The 17,020-nt window shown below is 41.6% G+C and overlaps 1 protein-coding gene across 7 annotated transcripts in view; it reads left to right on the top strand.

Annotated features, from left to right (window-relative positions):
* ENOX1 (ecto-NOX disulfide-thiol exchanger 1) overlaps positions 1 to 17,020 on the top strand; it is a 289,993-nt gene that overhangs the window by 34,009 nt on the left and 238,964 nt on the right. For all 7 annotated transcript variants that reach the window (XM_017733589.1, XM_017733588.1, XM_017733579.1 and 4 more), the window contains exon 2: positions 6,382 to 6,459. The gene's annotated coding sequence lies outside the window, so the exon portion shown is untranslated. The remainder of the gene's footprint in view (positions 1 to 6,381; positions 6,460 to 17,020) is intronic.

The following is a 17,020-nucleotide window of genomic DNA, read 5'->3' as shown; positions in this document are numbered from 1 at the left end:
TTCAGCAGGTATAAAAGTGCTGATCTAGAGAGCCCATGACAGTCAGCTGCACTCCCCTATTCCCTTTCTCTCCTGTTTCCCTCCCTCATTTTTCAAATGAAGCAGTTCTGCTCTTTCTGGTGCTCAAAATGGGAACTGTGCTTCTCGGTGGAAAAACTTTCTGCCCTTGCTGTCAGTCACACAAGGATTTCATGGGCCAGCTGCACCAGGTTAGGAAAGAATGACTTTTACATGTGCAGTGAGAGCCAGCTAGTCCATAATTCAGTTTTCAAGCATATAGCAATTCAGTTTTGCTCAAACAAATAATTAATTCAGTTTACCATTTGAAATTTGTTATGAACAGCAGTCTCAGTAAGGCATTGTTCAGCAGCATAAATCCTAGTAAGTCTTTATAAGTACAGATTTTATTGTGGCATCTTATGATCAGTAAAACAGGTCTTTTGCTGTCTGATCTGCTGTCCTCCATGTCACAGCTGCCTGGGGAAGGGCAAACAAAAGCATTAGACTGTCCATGAGAATATCCATCTTCCTTACACAGCAAATGTTCCCCAAATTGCTGCTCATTGATAGCTTCACCCCATGGCCACCTTCCCACAACAGGTCTCTGGACTGAGGAGTCACAGAAGGCTCAACAGTACAGAGGAATCACCATCTGAATTGCCCTGTGCAGTAAACATGAGGCTGGTTTTCACTCTTTGGGTGCTGGTGGAGCTGGAGATAAGGTACAAACTCACATACTTTGTGCTCAGATAGTAGAAGATGTCTCGTTTTTGAGACAAAACTTCAGGAGGAAACATTCTGGAATGAGTGTCTCCTCCGAAGGGAAAAGGGCCTTCCCTTTTCCTGCACCAATAAGACAAATGGGTCACAGCAAGTGACTGTTTATTAACACCAAACAAAACAGGATAGATCAGGTTAAAAAAACCCCTCAAAATCCAATGAATTCCCGGAGAGGGAACAGACACAGGCTCGGACCAGACAGGGCCACCCCACAGGCCCGCCAGGGCCACCCACAGGCTCCCGCACCGGTGAGGAGGGAAGGGAGGCAGTGAGGCAAGGGGAGGGAAGGGAAAAAGAACAAGAAGAACCAACAGAATGTTTTTCCCGCTATCCGGAACACAAAAGAAACCCAAAAAGCAGCACAGCACACACTCGCTCTTTGGGTGCTGGTGGAGCTGGAGATACGGTACAAACTCACATACTTTGTGCTCAGATAGTCACTAGAAGAAAAGACACCTGTCATGCTCAGAGGGTTCCAAAAGTGGAGCAGCCTCTGTACCTGGCATTGCAGAAATATGGGTGAAAAAATACATGGTGAAATGAGGGTGAAATTTGTTGCAGTGAAGAACTGAACAATAAACAACACTTGTTGTTTCCATGCTTTTTGACTGTCTTACATGAAATGCCCAGACCCATCAGGCCACCGCTGTTCACTATTTTATTATATTTGGCAAAGCTGAGTACGAAGAAGATGCGACCTAGGAATCTCTGGAAATTGAGGGAGGCATGACTTTTTTTCCTCTGAAAACTTTTTTTCTAGAAAAGTAAGTAGGACAGACAGAAAGGGGGAATTCCCTTCATTATCATGGTACTGGTGAATTAAGATATACTGGGACCAAGAGTCTGCAAACAAAGGGATATGCTATGAAGGAGTGTAACTGTACTGTGTGAATAAAAGTCAATAGCAAAGAGCTATCTACAGGTAAGCAACTCTGCAACATCTCCAGCAGTCCAGGGCACTGAGTGTCCCTGCATACTCCAAGCCAAGTGTTGGCTTGCTGGGGGCCAGGAATTGCACTGTTGTAAATGACAGGCTGCCAAGCTGTTCTCACAGATGGAGGCAATTTTTGCAGTGAGCCAAGAATTAAACTTTGTGGCCAAGAGTTAAACCTTGTGAACCTGTGTCAACCCTTTTGTAGCTCATATGGTGTTTATGGATTTGTACTGTTAAAAGAATAAGTCTTATTTGGAAATAGGTCTCAATTTTGAAATCTTTTAAATTCTCCCCTTTATATACTGTTCTTGCACTATAAGAAGGCATCATCTACTGCTTTTAAAATGTACTGTAAGCTGTAAGACTTGAATAACAAATGTTACATTAAGATAATCAACCTCTTTAGACCAGTGGGTCATGGCACTGAAACTGCCTGTTCATGAAAGCTCAAAATTCTTCAGCTTTAGAAACCCATGGAAACCCATAAATCACTCAATAGAAAGCCACAGAGAAATTACCTCCCCTTCCCCACTGCTGTCCTGCTGTGGGAAAGACCTTTTGCTATCCCTGATTTCCCGCTGGAGTGAAATTGCATCCACCATTCAATACAAAATTAATAAAGGTATATAGAGCATGTTGAGCAAACACTGACATATCCCCAGTGGTGAATTTACATCCCCCCATTCTGTTTAAAATTAATAAAGGAAGACAAGGCATACAAAACCAACACAGGAGTGTATAAAACCCCACACGCAAAGCCCGCCAAGGCTTGGCACTGAGGGCGGGCTGCTGTGCTGGAGTAAGCAGCTCTAAGCGTGAGGCAAAGCGTGTGGTGGAAATGCTGGTTCCCTTTCTTGGGCAGGTTCAGGAGGGCTGCCTGGCAGCATGCCCGGTTTGTCACTCAGGAGTGGGCATTGCCTGAGCTATTTGATGTGTTTGCAACATTTCTGTGACATTCCCTCCTTCCTGCTGGTGATGTGCAAGATAAAAGATGCTCTTTCAGTTGGAGTCTTGCTCAGCTGTATCCCACCTTCCACTTGCCTTCTGCCCTTCCCTCTCCCAAAGGCACACTCTGCTGTCATCAGCATGCAGTTGTGGGTCTGTAAAAATGTTCTGTGATCTGAACAGCCAGCCAAAGGCTTCATCAGCTGTTGTGATGGACCAGTGACTGCTGGAGCAAAGGAATGAAGTTACTATGAATGACTGTGGCATTTGTCCCCTTCAGAAAATTGCCTCATTTTAGAATAGAAAATAGGTAAGGGTCCTCAAATACTCCTTGGATAATCTGCCTGAATGATTACTCAGTTCTCAGGTACCCCTTTGTGAACTAGGAGGCCTGGCAAGGAGGTCCAGCACCAGCAAGATTGCTCTAGCAATTATCCTACAGAAATTAAATATAATCCCTTATACTCAAAGCAGCCAACAACCTCTTCTTTACCAGCACATGCTACATCTGTACCCTTCAGATCTGTGCCAGGCCCCTCCACAACTGCTGGCCATTGATCCAGCTGCAGAAACTTCCCACAACTGATCGTGAACAGTTGGAAACTCTCGGTAAACTCAAAATGTTTATGGCCACACATTCCTGAAGAGATGGCTGTCTTGTGTTGCATGCTGGCTTCAGGTTCAGCTATTCTTTATAACTCTGACGTTTTGAAGACACTGCTGGTTACCCCCAGGTTTGCAGCACCAGCTTCTTGCACCAGTTCATGTGTATTTTATGAGCCCAGAGATGTTTCAGCAGAAAGTGGAGCTGTGCCAAAAAGAGTTGTTCCTGCTTGTCTTCATCCTTGCCTTTTTTTCTGTACTTGCAGCATCTGAATAAGGGGAATGCTTTAGGTGTGACAAGGAAAAGCTGCCCAAACTGCTTTGTAGAGTGATGGCTGGTGTGCATATCTACAACTGTCCAGGAACAATGTGTCAACTGTGTGTCTTAGGCTCCTCACCTACCAACTTCTCACACTGCTTCTATGAGGAGTTGCACCAGTCTGTGGTGGTCTGTTGAAGGTCTGCAAATGGTACCAGCTGCCACAAAAGTAGCATTTCTTTGGGGACTGCCTTGCAAAGACTCCTGAGATTTTTTTCAAGTTTGAAGTCCTATGTGGAATCAGACCAGTCATTAGGCATCCCTCTTGTGCCCTGTGGGACAGACCCACGGTGTCCTCCATCTGCCAGCGCTTCAGTGGACCCTCAGTGAGTACAAGGCCAAGCTGCTAATCCACCAATTTCAGAAGCGTATTTTGCAAGCACCGCCTTTTAGCTAACTTAAAGGTGAACTGCTCATTTGGGTGAGGAACTGTGTGGTAGGTGGGATGAAGCTGTTGCAGGAAAACATCTTCCTTCCAAGAAAATTTCCTTCTGTAGGAGAGTCTTTAGTCATCTCTGTAACCTTTGTCATCCTCTCCTCCCTGGGGAGTCTACTCTGTGACCTTTGCTATTCTACCAAGGTGCCTCATAAATTATTATTCTTTTAAATGGCACTCAGACTGCCGTCATGACCGTTAGCCTTGAAGATTTGCAGTATACCCTGTAATTTTGAGAGGGAAAAAAATGGTTAAGTGACAGAAGAAATATTGTACTTCACGACAGAACTACTTTTGTGTTTCATTTTCCACTCAAGTCATTCATATCCCTGTCACTGACCTCATTCAGGTCAAGGGCTTGAGGCAGAGAACGGGCATAATATTTTTTGGTCAGACTGATGCATCTGAATATTGCAAACATCTGTAATTTTGAAATTGAAATGAACATTGTGTTAAATCCTCAGGCAAATATTATCAAGGCATAATAGATTACTGAAGTCTGCATTTCTTTTGGCAATTCAGACCAAGGCTCTGTTGACTGGTTATTCCAGACATTAATGAACCTGTTTACACAAAGGGGGCTGCTCCTTATGGCTGCAAATTAGATCCTGGATTCTGCAAACTTCATAGGAAAATCTGTGGGCCAAGTAGTTGAGATAATAATGAAAAAATTAATCGGGCACACATTAAATGTGAAGCATGGAAGAAAACATCTGCAGCACTCAATGGACGTCTGGGTAACATACTTGCAGTGCTGTTTTGCCAGCTTACATCTGGAGTGGTTCATGAGAAGAGAACAGATGCTAGTGTGAAATAGGTCATCATAGCAGCAGGGCATCAGAACAGAGGCATTTCTTTTTTTTCTTTCAGTAACAGCTACTTCTTTTTATTCACACCAATTATGAAAATGCTAGCCAAGTCTGAAATGTGAATGCATGTATTGTGACAAGCCAGTACCCTTAAAGGGTGTTAAGGTAAAAAAATAACCTAATGAGAAGGCTTCCGAGAAGCAGCCCTTTTGCATTACATACTGAGTATTCTTTAACCGACATAATGATTATTTTTTGTTAAGATTATGATCTTTTTTTCCCCCATGCTTTATTTTTGTATTTAGTAGAGATGTTACTAAATGCCTTCTAGGTGGCAAATGCCCAGAAGCAAAGATGCTAATTCAGGGGAGTTTCATCAGTCATTTCAAAAGAGAGGTCACACAGATAAGAAAAATGAACAGTACACAGTATGTGAAGCAGTGACATTCAATGAGCCCTTGTCACTAGCAGCCATTAGCATGGAGGCCTGCTGTTACGTTTCAGAGCTTTATGTGCTTTTCTTGACCAGGCAGGGAGCCTTCAGAGCACTGTAGCAGTTAATACCATACAAGTTATTGTTTCTTTCTTGAATGCTTTATATTTTTAGTGTCATTTAGATTTTTCCCTGTCCCCTTGTGCATCTAAATTTTAAAGAGAATCAAAGAATGCATAATTTATATCTGTCCCAGCGGTAATGGAGTGACTCAATGATATCCGTGAAGGAGACAATTTTAAATTTCATGTCTTATGCAAGAGGTGATATTTATATAAAAAGTGCAAAAATTAATAATTATCCTTACAACAACGGGTGTGGATTCCAGGGAGGACTATCGCAGAAAGCTTTCGTGTTTTGTGTATCACCATCCCTTATGTATCACGGTATCACGGTAGTCATGATTGAAAACTTAGCAGCTGATAGAGCTCAGGCAATATGACTTGCATTTTGGAATAGCACTTGCAGGAGGTGTGAAAAGACAGATTTGCTTTGATTCTGTTGAAGAATTCATGCAACATGTGAAGCATTTGTTTACTGCTGGAATTCTTTCTTTCATTTATAGGAAAAACAATTGTTTACTGATGTTGGGCAGAACCCAACAGTACATGCTTTGTCACACAGCACAATTCCACTACACTACTTCTTCTCTCCTTTCCCAAAAGCCTGGAAGTGCCATGGCTAGAAATAAGTGTCTGGTTCTTTGATATGCCGTATGTTTGAAAATGCACTTTAAGGTCTGTATTACAGACAGTTCAAAGGGAATATAAATTGGTGTAGTATTCTCTCTTTTCTATCTAATCCAGTACCATATATTCATTGCATTTTTACCCTGAAACATATCTTTAAAAACAACTTACCACTTTGCATTTTATTTAATTTGGACTTTGCTGTATTTATATAATTGTTATGATCTAGCTGCTCCCGTAGTGTAAAATGTTTAACATCCTCTAAACCAATTCTACACTGACTTTTAACATTGCATATCCAAGGAGACAGCTGATTTTACTTGCTTTTCCTTTGGAAACTTCCTAGTTTTAACTCTCTTTCCACTTGTTGCAGGATTGGCCATGAGAATTTGTAACATTCCTTTGGAAATACTGTGATGGGGCCACTGAGAAGTTACCTTCCTGTGTACAGGTCTGTAAACTGTATTGTGTTCTGACTCTCTGTCATGGTTTAGGAATGGTATTCTCCAATTTAGTGTTCCCACTGAAGACACTCCAAACTATAGGCTCTTCACTACCTCCCTCCCTCCCTCCCTTCCTCCCTCCTTCCTTTCCCCTTCCCCTCCCCTGTGGTGGACTGGAGAGGAGAATGGGAGTCACAAAAGGTGAAGATCATGGATTGAGATCAGAACAATTTACTGGAAACAACAATGAGATAAAAAAATGAACAGTAACAGCAACACTACTAATGAGAGAGTGTATAAGAGAAAGGAAGCTTACTGCTGACCCCATGGAAACCTCTCACAATACATGACCACTCCCTCTGCCACGCTACCCCGGTCCAGAAGCGAGCCCTTCCCCCTGTCCTTGGAAGATGACCTGAGGTGGTATAGAATAACTTCTGGGTCCTAGCCATAACCCCTCCTGGCTATTGCAAAAATTAACCCTGCCCTGGCCAGAACCAGGGCAGTATTTCAGCATGTAGACCCCTGTGATGACTTGTTATCTTTTTTATCTCGAATGCATGCAAACCAAATCTAGTTTTATACTGGAGAAAGTGTTGTGAAAAATTATTTTTGTTTCTCGCCAGATGCTCAGGACATAACTCTATTCTGTTACTGTTGTACAGATGTAGACTAACCCATTCGTCTTCGAAGTGAGTGATTGCAGTTTATAGAGTTGAACTGCAGAAAGGAATTGGGCCTGTATGTCATTTTCTTCTCACTGCTATGCCTTTCAGTATGTTTTGGAGTTGCATTACCCTAAAAGGCCCTGCAATCAATTGCTTCCACCCAGGTTGCTCAGTGAGCAGCTGACTGCAGTTATAGCTGTGGATGCTTTCAGAAGCCCACTTAGCAAAGAGTCAGCAGAATTACTGAGGCTTTTGGGTCAGGAGGAGCTCAGGCTCATGGAAAGTTTAATAAAATGAAAAAAAACAAGTTTATATTTAAGAGACTGTAAGAAGAGCATAATAATAATGGCTTGACTCCTGTAGTGGCAGCATGGCAAGGAGCAGTGAGAAGCCTGTAGCTAATGCTATGTCCTTGTCAGCTGAAATGATAGTGTGGCCAGCAATCACTCGGATTTAGAGGGTAGAAAACACTCCCCTGCATTTCAATATGTTTTTCTATGCAGCTATATAACAGAGAAAAAATTTGATTTCTTACTGCTTTCAAAGCTAGTACTGAACAGCATTTTTATAGAAATATGCTAAGAAAAACCTATGGGAATCAACTTTTCCATCTGGGGGTCATACCCTGCTATCAGTTGCACTCAGGGTCTGTAGGAATTGTATGCCCTAAATAATAATTATCAAAAATGTTAATTTTGGAATATGCTGCATTTCATTTGCTTGGTTTACCTCAGAGTACTTTAGATGTTACTGTTTTCCTTGGTGACTCTGTAGTCACATACTGTTTTATTAGTCTGTAGGAATTCTGCAGGGAAAGTGGCATGTAAACCTTAAACAAAATCAGTTGGATTTAGGAGATGAGAGGTATCCAAAACAACTTTTAATTCATTCTTGGAGATTATTATGATTTGGTAATACCTTTTAAAGCCAACACAGCTCCAAGGCACTTTAGAAACTCTTTGAACCTAGATGTAAACCTCACACAAGGGCACAGCTTCTGTAATGAGCGAAAGGCCTACATCAGACTGGTTGAGATACTGCAGATACAAATCTGATAGTGGTGCCTTGGGCCTGTGTTGAGTGAAAACTGTGTGTTCAAAAATAAGCAGCTTTTCAGTGTAATTGAACAACTGTTGAATGATCTGTGTCATCCTAAGGCTTTGACTGCACTGCTTCTTTCTTTAATGAAGATATCCCTTCAGGCAAAATTTGTGGTTTTCTTTGACGGGGGTGGGGAGAAAGAAGTGCAAAACACTGGAAGACATTTGGGATAAAGGCAGAAAAGTAGTTGCAGTGCTGCCTTTTGGGGACTTTACTAGTAGCAACAACAGCTTTATAAAATCTTCCTTTCCAGACCTGTCTATGAATGTTGTTTGAATCACGGCTCACCTAAGACTTCCAAGAGTTACTGCTAAAATTGCCGAAGCAAAGTGAGGTTGGGCCTGTGTCTTAATAATGTAATACAAAGGTAATCAACAGCTGCCATGAGGAGAAATTTTAGGCAAGTCATTCGTCTAAAACATAAACTGTCTAATTCTTGGGTAACTGTGATGTACATACAAATTAGTATTGTGCCATTTAAAAAGAGGATAAATATGACATTAATTTGATATATGTACATATTAGATGTATGTATATTAAGTGGCATCAAGTAGTGGGGTACAGGTGTGCTGCACCTTCATTATAATGCAGAAGCAAAGGAAAACCAATTAAATTAAAAGGCAAGACAGTTCTACTGAAAAGGAGATAGAATAATTTCCCCTTGGAAAGTATTGCCCTGAGGTATTATCAAAAGGTATTGCCAGAAATAGATATTTACATCAATAAGAATTCCATCACAGATATATTTTTCATATTATACCTTTATAAAGCAGTTACAGCAGTTACATAGCAGTGACGGAAGGCTGAACTCACCGATCCTCAGCCTGGGGTTTGGGTGAAGCTTCTTCTGCAACTGTGTAGGCATCTCTTGTACCACTTCTCTGCAGCATCTGGTATTGACATTGAAGGGAAACTAGATAGTGATCTAGCTAAATAATTCGTTTAACCTGGGTCAGCTATTTCTATTTATGCTTCTATTTCACTGCAAATTTCAAATATTTCTTTTCATTTGTAAGTATCTCCTCCTCTTGTTTTCTTAATCTCGTTTATTTCCTGCATATGATCCCTCAAGACATTCTCTAGAGAGGCCTCTTTTTTCCTGAGATCTTTATTATTTGTTGCTTTGTTGGAGTTTTATTAATTTATTGCTCGAGTTTCTAAAGTTTTTCTGTTGGGGTCACTAAATGCCTCTTGGAGTGTCCTCAAACCTTTGCCCTTGGCACCGCTGTGGTGAAACAAGTGTCTTGTGTCTTTAGTGTCAATGGTTTTACAGGGAGCAGAGAAAAACAAAAGTGGTGGAAACAGTTTACGGACACCACATGGGATGAGAAGCTTCCAACCCCTGGGGCTGGGCTCCTCTGCCTTGTCCTCCTGTTACAAACTCCTGGGCACATGGTCAGCATGGACTGGCTGTTGGGGAAGTTTGATGGGGGGAGCACTGCTCCACTGTCTTGCTGCTTTTCAAGTGAAGAAATCACAACTGCCAAAACACCAATCTGTCAAAAAACATAGGAGGGAAAGGGAGAAGGAAGAGGAAGAGTCTAGGGAGGACACTTTTCCATCCTGGCATGTAATCATGGCAACCATACTTTTGACCTCCATACCAGTGCTGAACACGGACCTGCTGCTGCACTGGATAGAAATGGATACCTTAAAGCTATGCTGCCAGAAAGGCCAAACTCTCTGTGCCACTGGGCTTTGCTCAGGGCTCAGCTGTCCCACCAGAGGCTCCAATGGAGGGCTGCAACGAGAAACCAGAGGGAGCTGATGCACAAACCAGAACTGTGGAGGAGCATCGTTATCTTTGTGCATCTTATATGTAAATTACCTGGCTACAAAAAGACAGGAAGGAAAGGGGATGTTACTGCCTGGATATATGCCATGTGTGCATTTGATATATTTGAATTGCTGAAAAAATGGAAACGAAATAGTTTGGTAGCTGGAGAAAATCTGTAAGCTACCTGCTTGAAGGAAATATGGGAGGATAAAATGGGAAGGTGGGGGAAGTAAATCTCACAAAAGCTACCACGGAGGGACAGTTGTATTTTATTAGAACAGAAATCCAAGCAAGACTGATTTTGTAAAGGCTGTTGTGTCCAAATCATGAGTCTTATGTGCAAGCTAATTATAAACACAGTGAAGCTGGTACAAGGACTTGAGCACAAGTCTTATAAGGAATGACTGAGGGAACTGGGGATATTCAGTCTGAAAAAAAGGAGGCTCAGGGGAGGCTTTATCACTGTCTACAACTGCCTGAAAGGAGGTTGTAGTAAGGTGGAAGTCCATCTCTTCTCCCATGTAACAAGTGGCGGGGTGACAGGAAACAGCCTCAAGTTGCACCAGGGAAGGCTTAGATTGGATATTAAGAAAAATTTCTTCACAGAAAGGATTGTCCAGCGCTGGAACAGGCTGTCCAGGGAGGTGGTGGAATCACCATTCTTGGAAGTGTCCAAAAAACATGGGGATGTGGCATCTGGGGGTGGCAAACATGGCCATGCTGGGTTAACAGTTGGACTTGATGATCTTGGAGGTCTTTTCCAACCTCAACGATTCAATGATTTTATACGTGTTTGTTATTTTTATTTTTGAATGGTGGCTCAGAGCGTCTGTGACCATCCAGCTCTGATTTTTTGTTGCCCACAGCAAGACAAGTGGAACAAGTTATTATTAGAAAATCTTAAATGTCAGTTTGCTCATCTGAGTGAGATCTGTGGCCAGAGGTACTGCAAGAGACTGGAATTCATATGTATGCAGGGAAAACAAACCAACAACCAATTCAGACAGCAATATGATCTTCCACTGGCTTTTATGTTTTGAGGTCTTTTCAAGGTATTTCTAGGAATGGTCTCAAGTACTTCCTCTGCCAGAGGAATGGTCCAGAAACACTTTAAATACCTCCCTTTTTAATGATAGCTACTTCCCAGAAGAATGGGAAACCAGTTGAGAGACTCCTGCTAACTACACAAAGTTCTCATAGGCTCAGATGAGGAGTAAGGCTCTTTACTTGTCTCACTTGGTGCCATCTCTTTCTGCTTCAAAGTGGCACTTTGGTGATAATCTTTTCCAATCTTAATTCCTGGGGCATAACATAAAAAGAAAGGAGGTCTTTAGTGTCAATGGTCAAGAACACCTTAGGGACACCAAAGATAATTTGGCTCATTTGCCTTCATTACCAGCAAGAGCAGAGTTGTTTAGACAATCAGTGAGAGATGTTTATCTAATCTCCCAGTGAGGAATATTTCAGTGCCACCCCACATAGTCTCTTCCAGACCTACACAACACTTGGGTATTTCTAAAATCCACCTTATGCTCTATTTGCTCCATAGGAAGCCATTTGGTGTTTTATTGCTGGTGAAGCTAGAGAACAGTTCAACATAACTTTCTTTATGGTAATCTTTCAATTATTAGAAGGGAAAATGACTTTACATTATAACTGATTTAGGTTGTTCATCTATTTTTCAGAACAAGCATTTGCAGATCTTATAGGTCCCATTTCAAATACTTTTTCTTGTCTTCATCCTTCCATGTGTTGCTAAATTCTTGAACAAGTGCCAGCATTAAGAAGCTTAATATAGTCAATATGACTTTCAGATAATACAAATTATGAAAAATAAGCCCAGAATTTAAAAGTTCAAGAATTAATTATGGAGATACACCCTCAGCTAAATTGACCCCAATCCATATTGTGCCTCAGCTGTGTGTAAGTGGAGTCACTGCTAGTGGCTTCTCTCTCTTCCACCAGTTAAACTCTCTCAGTATGATCCTGGGTAATGAATGACGCTGTTGGAGAAACACTAAGTGTGCAACTGATGGCTCTCAGCATATGGATAATGGCACATCTTGCACCTTTTCATTGCCCGCATTCTGCCTGCACAGAGATAGCTGAACAATAGATGAGGTGAAATGGTGGCCATAGCACATTTCAGAAACAATAATGGTCCATTAGGTCCCTCTAAGAGAAAGATAGCAAAGAGCTGCTAAGTTTTTTTATCCCTAAGGCCCACAGAAGAATCAATCAGACGTCATGAATAATAATAATAGAAGAGGAAGGACAGCTGTTCAACTGAACATCATCAGTATTGACACCTTCCAGGAGGAGTAACCCCCTTGACCGAAGCAGGTGTCACAATAAGATAAAAGTCATAAGCTACAGCTCCAGTGAGAGTCTGTTGCCATATACAGAAATATATGAATTGATTTAGCTTCTGAAAGGCAGTTAAAACATCTTCTCCAGCTGAGAGGAGAAATCCACTGTCACCACTACTGTTCAAGTCTCCAGAAACAGCAGTGAAACTTGAAGAGATAGTACTTAAAAAACAAGGACTGTTCCTATGGCCAAGCACCAATCAAAATGAACAGTTAAAAAATAATCCTTTATTTTTTCCACCACAGCACAACACAATCTTGGCCAGTTTATATCCTTTTCTTCTGCTTTTCAGCTAAAGTATGAAGAAAGGCTACCTGTTAAAATACTAAATGTTAAAGGATTCTTTTGGATTAGTTTGCATGAGAGCAAATAATAGAATCTTAGAATCATTTAGGTTGAAAAAGACCTTTAAGATCATCAAGTCCAACCCTTATCCCAGCACTGCTGAGTCCACCACAAAATCATGTCCCTAAGTGCCACATCTACAAGTATTTTAAATACCTCCAGGGATGGTGGCTCCACTGCTTTCCCTGGGCAACCTATTCCAATACCTGACAACACTTCCAATGAAGAAATTTCCCCTAATATCCAACCTAAACCTCCCCTGGTGAAACTCATGGCCATTTCCTCTTGTCCTATCACTTGTTACTTGGGAGAACAGTCTGACCCCCACCTCAGTACAGCCCCCTTCCATGCAGTTGTAGAGAGCAATAAGATCCTCCTGAGCCTCCTCTTCTCCAGGCTAAACAACCCCAGCTCCCTCAGCCTCTCCCCATAACACTTGTGCTCTAGAACCTTCACCATCTTCCTTGTTCTTCTTTGGGCATGCTCCACAGCACCTGAAGGGTTCAGAACTGAATACAGCACTTTAGGTGTGGCCTCAACAGTACTGAGTGCAGGGAGACGGTCACTACCCTAATTCTGCTGGCCACATAATTTGTGAATGATGGTGAGTTTGATCCTGCAATTAATATATTCACAATGTGATCAACATTAGAAGCTGCCTGTGGATAAGCATTCAGCTCCTTTTTGTCTGCCTTGTAAAAACTCTATGACACCACCTTAATTGAGGACCAAGCCTTGTTCATCTTGAGAACTCAAAACTGAACAAATTCAAATCAATATCATAAGTAATAGTAAGGCAAAGTCTTGATTTTGGTTAGGTTCCAACCTTCTTTCTAGGCTGAGGTGTAGTACATACAGCACTTCTGGGATTGAGAGTCCCAAGATACACTTCTCCAGAACGACTCAGGTTTCTAGGGTCAATAACCACTTCAGAAAAGGGAGAATACAGAGAAAGTGACTACTAGATGCCACAAGTTAAAAAACTAACCAGAATCAAAAAGCAAAACTTAAAGGAAACCATGTCAACTTTAATACAGTTGGACGACTAGATGGAAGAAATGACCCTAAAATGGCTGTAGGCAACCAAGCATTCAGGAAAAAATGTGTTCCTATTAATGTCATTTATCCCACATTCTAAAAAAAACCCAAAAGACCATTGAACATTGTGTTCAAGAAGTGTTATGAGAATCTGAGGAAATCTTGACCAGCTTTGTTCAAACAGCAAAAATAAAAGTAGAAAGATGACAGAATATCTTGGCTCAAACTACTCTTTAACTTCGAGCCTTCAGAACACTATTAAAAATTAACCAAGAAAAAAGTAATACATACTATTGCTCGAAATATCCTAGAACTAAAAAAAATTATTCTTCATCCAAGTAGCCACAGGTTTTTTTCCTAGAACTATCCTAGAAAATTAGGAAGTAGCTTGAGGGCCCTGCAGCTGTATCGATTGCACTGACACTTCCCATTAGAGCTGTGGCTGACCCATTTCTGAAGGCCTCCACTCCTGGAGATTCTCTGAGCAATTCATCAAATGCCTAATTTTCCTTACCATTAGAAAAATGCTTTTTTTCTTTTCTTAACATGTGAGTTAATTCTCTCCTACCTGCAGTGAACAGGAATAGGTTATTCCCTTTAATCTTGCAACCATATTTGAAATTTTCAGTGTGTTTTGTCATGTTTCCCCAAGTTTTGTCTTCTTTGCATTAACCAACACATTATTCCTTCAATTTTTTTGTCATGTTTTTAAGAGTACTCACTGTCAGTTGCTTATGTCCTCCTTAAAATATGGCATCCAACACTTCACCTAAGGTTGTGGTTGAAGTTGTTCCAAAATGAAGTAATAAAGGAGAATTTCCTCATGCATCTTGTAGATAACATTCTCCTTTATATTTCCAATCTGATATTCATACATATGTGACAGTGGCTCTGTTGAAGCTTGTGATATACCGGATAAGCTCAGGTCTTGCTTAGCAAGACTAGCCTATTTGGTTATTTCCCACTGAGTGTTGCTAAGTTAACTGACCTCATCTCTCAAAGTTAATTGCCAGCAGTTCTAAGATTTTCTCAGTCAGTGATCTACATATTCTAGGATGAAATTTGTAAGGCCTAGACAATTTGAAAAATTTTAACTTATCTCCAGAGTTCTCTCTAATCTATTTTTTCCTATTATGAGCTGACTTGCCATTCCTTTGTCTTCAGTGTTAACTGTTGTGGCTCTCTGATCATCACGGATCCTGCAAATAGCTTCTCCTCCTGATGTGTGGCAAACCCAACTCTTTTCTCCTTGCTAATAGTGGTTTCTTACTATTGCACTTAGTGGTTTTCTTAGGAAGTTTCCCTGACTTTACAGCCCCCAATAAAAGTACACAGAAATGTTACACAGACTAGATGAAGGGCTTTGAAAGACAGAGTACAATGTTCGTAATATGGGACTTCACAGAGGCACTAGAATTACAAGAGCAGCTGAAGGTAGTTACAGCTAGCCCACAGATGTCCCTCTTCTTACAGTCTCAGAGAAAACCTGACTAGATCTAATTGAAACATGAACCAGCACCAAAGAGAATTAAAGAAAACATTTCAGAGGGACCAAGGATCTTGAAAGCAAAGGTCAAATATTAAATCTAGGAGAGGGCTGACTCTGAAATATGGCACCCTGTTTGTAAAATTGACTGATAACATGTCTTTTGCTTAAAGGAGACTTAAGTGCTTCATAATGCCATTCTTTAATGTTTTAGGGCCAGTAATTCACTTTAGTCAATCATGATGTTCTGTATTCCTGTCAATCCATGAAAACATCCTGAGTGTTCCTCTTTTCACCCAGCTTTTTTACTCTTTTGAGGTGACAAGAAAACAAGGGGAGAAGGGAGAGGAGATGATTACAGAGTAGCAATTTAAATGATTACAGAGTAACAATTTAAAGACATAGTTTATTCTATGAATAGCGTTCTTATACCATTGCCCAATATTCCTTTCTTTTTGCTGGTTTTCTTTTGGAGGGGTGTGTGAGCTATTCAGCAATGTTTCTGAAATCCTGGCCAAAGTTCTGCAGGCCACCTCCTGTCAGGTTGTTGTGTCTGTCAGACATGAGTGAGATCAATCAAATGCACTATTTGTTCCCAATGAAGTATAGATATACAGAGAGATCTGGTTGTTCTCTTGTTCTGGTGCATGAAGCATTTTGAGCCTCTGATCTTTCTATAAGCCTTCCAGGAACATCCCCCTTTAACGCTAGAGGCCTTTGCCTCCAGATTTTGTAATGGTCGCTCCTGCAATCCTTCCACCATCAATGCATCTTTGATCTTTCCACCTCTGTAGCTCTGTCTGTAGGTTGAAGAGAGTTGGGATTTCTGTCTAGGAAGTCTGTCTCTGTCAAGAGCCATACAGTCAGCAGGCAGCTTGCACTGCCACAGGAGGGGCTTTCAGAAAACAAATCAGTGTTTGATAGCCAAATGCAATATAGTATTTTAAGGTCTTAAAGTTGTAAAAAATCTCCACCAGTCTACATGGATGTCCTTCATGACATTTTATTTCTTTGGGGATGTTTCACTGCATGTTCTGAAGATTCACTTGACTGCTGACAGTCCCACCACTGAATGCATGATGTGCTTAAGACTGTGGAGCCTAAATCAAAGTAGAGAGCTGTAACTTAAGAGCTTGTGGGCGGTCCAGAGGCTTTTCCTCACTTCCTTAGTTCTCCATTTGTACTCCTTTCTGCAGAATTTCCCCCAAAATTGAAATCCTTGGTTTATTCTTTAGATTTCCAGGATTCAGATGCTCAATGAGAGTCCATAGGCCTACAGCTAAGGGTTTACATCTACACTGTGGAGGTGCTCTCTCTGTCCATTCTCCAAGCCAACCAGAAGTAGTGTAGCAGTGTACAAAGATGCTGGGTACAAGCTAATAAATTGCCATGATTGGCAGTGTTTATTAGCTCTGACTCAGTGCAGTCGACTTGGCCTCAGCACTGCTGGTGACTTTACGTGGCTTCCAGTTGTCTCTGACCCAGAGCAGAACAATCCTCAGTTCACTCAGCAGGCTGGTGTCATCACCCACACCATGCAGGCACCTGCTATGATAGATTTTGCACAACATGTAAAGCACCACAGATCCCTGGAAACAAAGTATTCTGTGAGCAGAGAAGAAGCCTCCTTCAATGGATTAATGTCTCCTGTCCCTTAGAAGTCCCACCTCAGTTTCCCGGCTACCCCTGAGGTCCCCGCAGGCGAGGGGCAGCCTGTGCTGCGCAGGCACACTGGTCCCAGCCGGCAGGGGGCGCCACCCCCCCCCCCCCCCCGGGGTCCGGCG

The sequence above is a fragment of the Corvus brachyrhynchos genome, unplaced genomic scaffold, assembly GCF_000691975.1.
Source record: "Corvus brachyrhynchos isolate BGI_N302 unplaced genomic scaffold, ASM69197v1 scaffold202, whole genome shotgun sequence".
Lineage (NCBI taxonomy): Eukaryota > Metazoa > Chordata > Aves > Passeriformes > Corvidae > Corvus > Corvus brachyrhynchos.
Note: the sequence above shows the minus strand (reverse complement) of the source record. Positions and strands in the feature narration are given on the sequence as shown.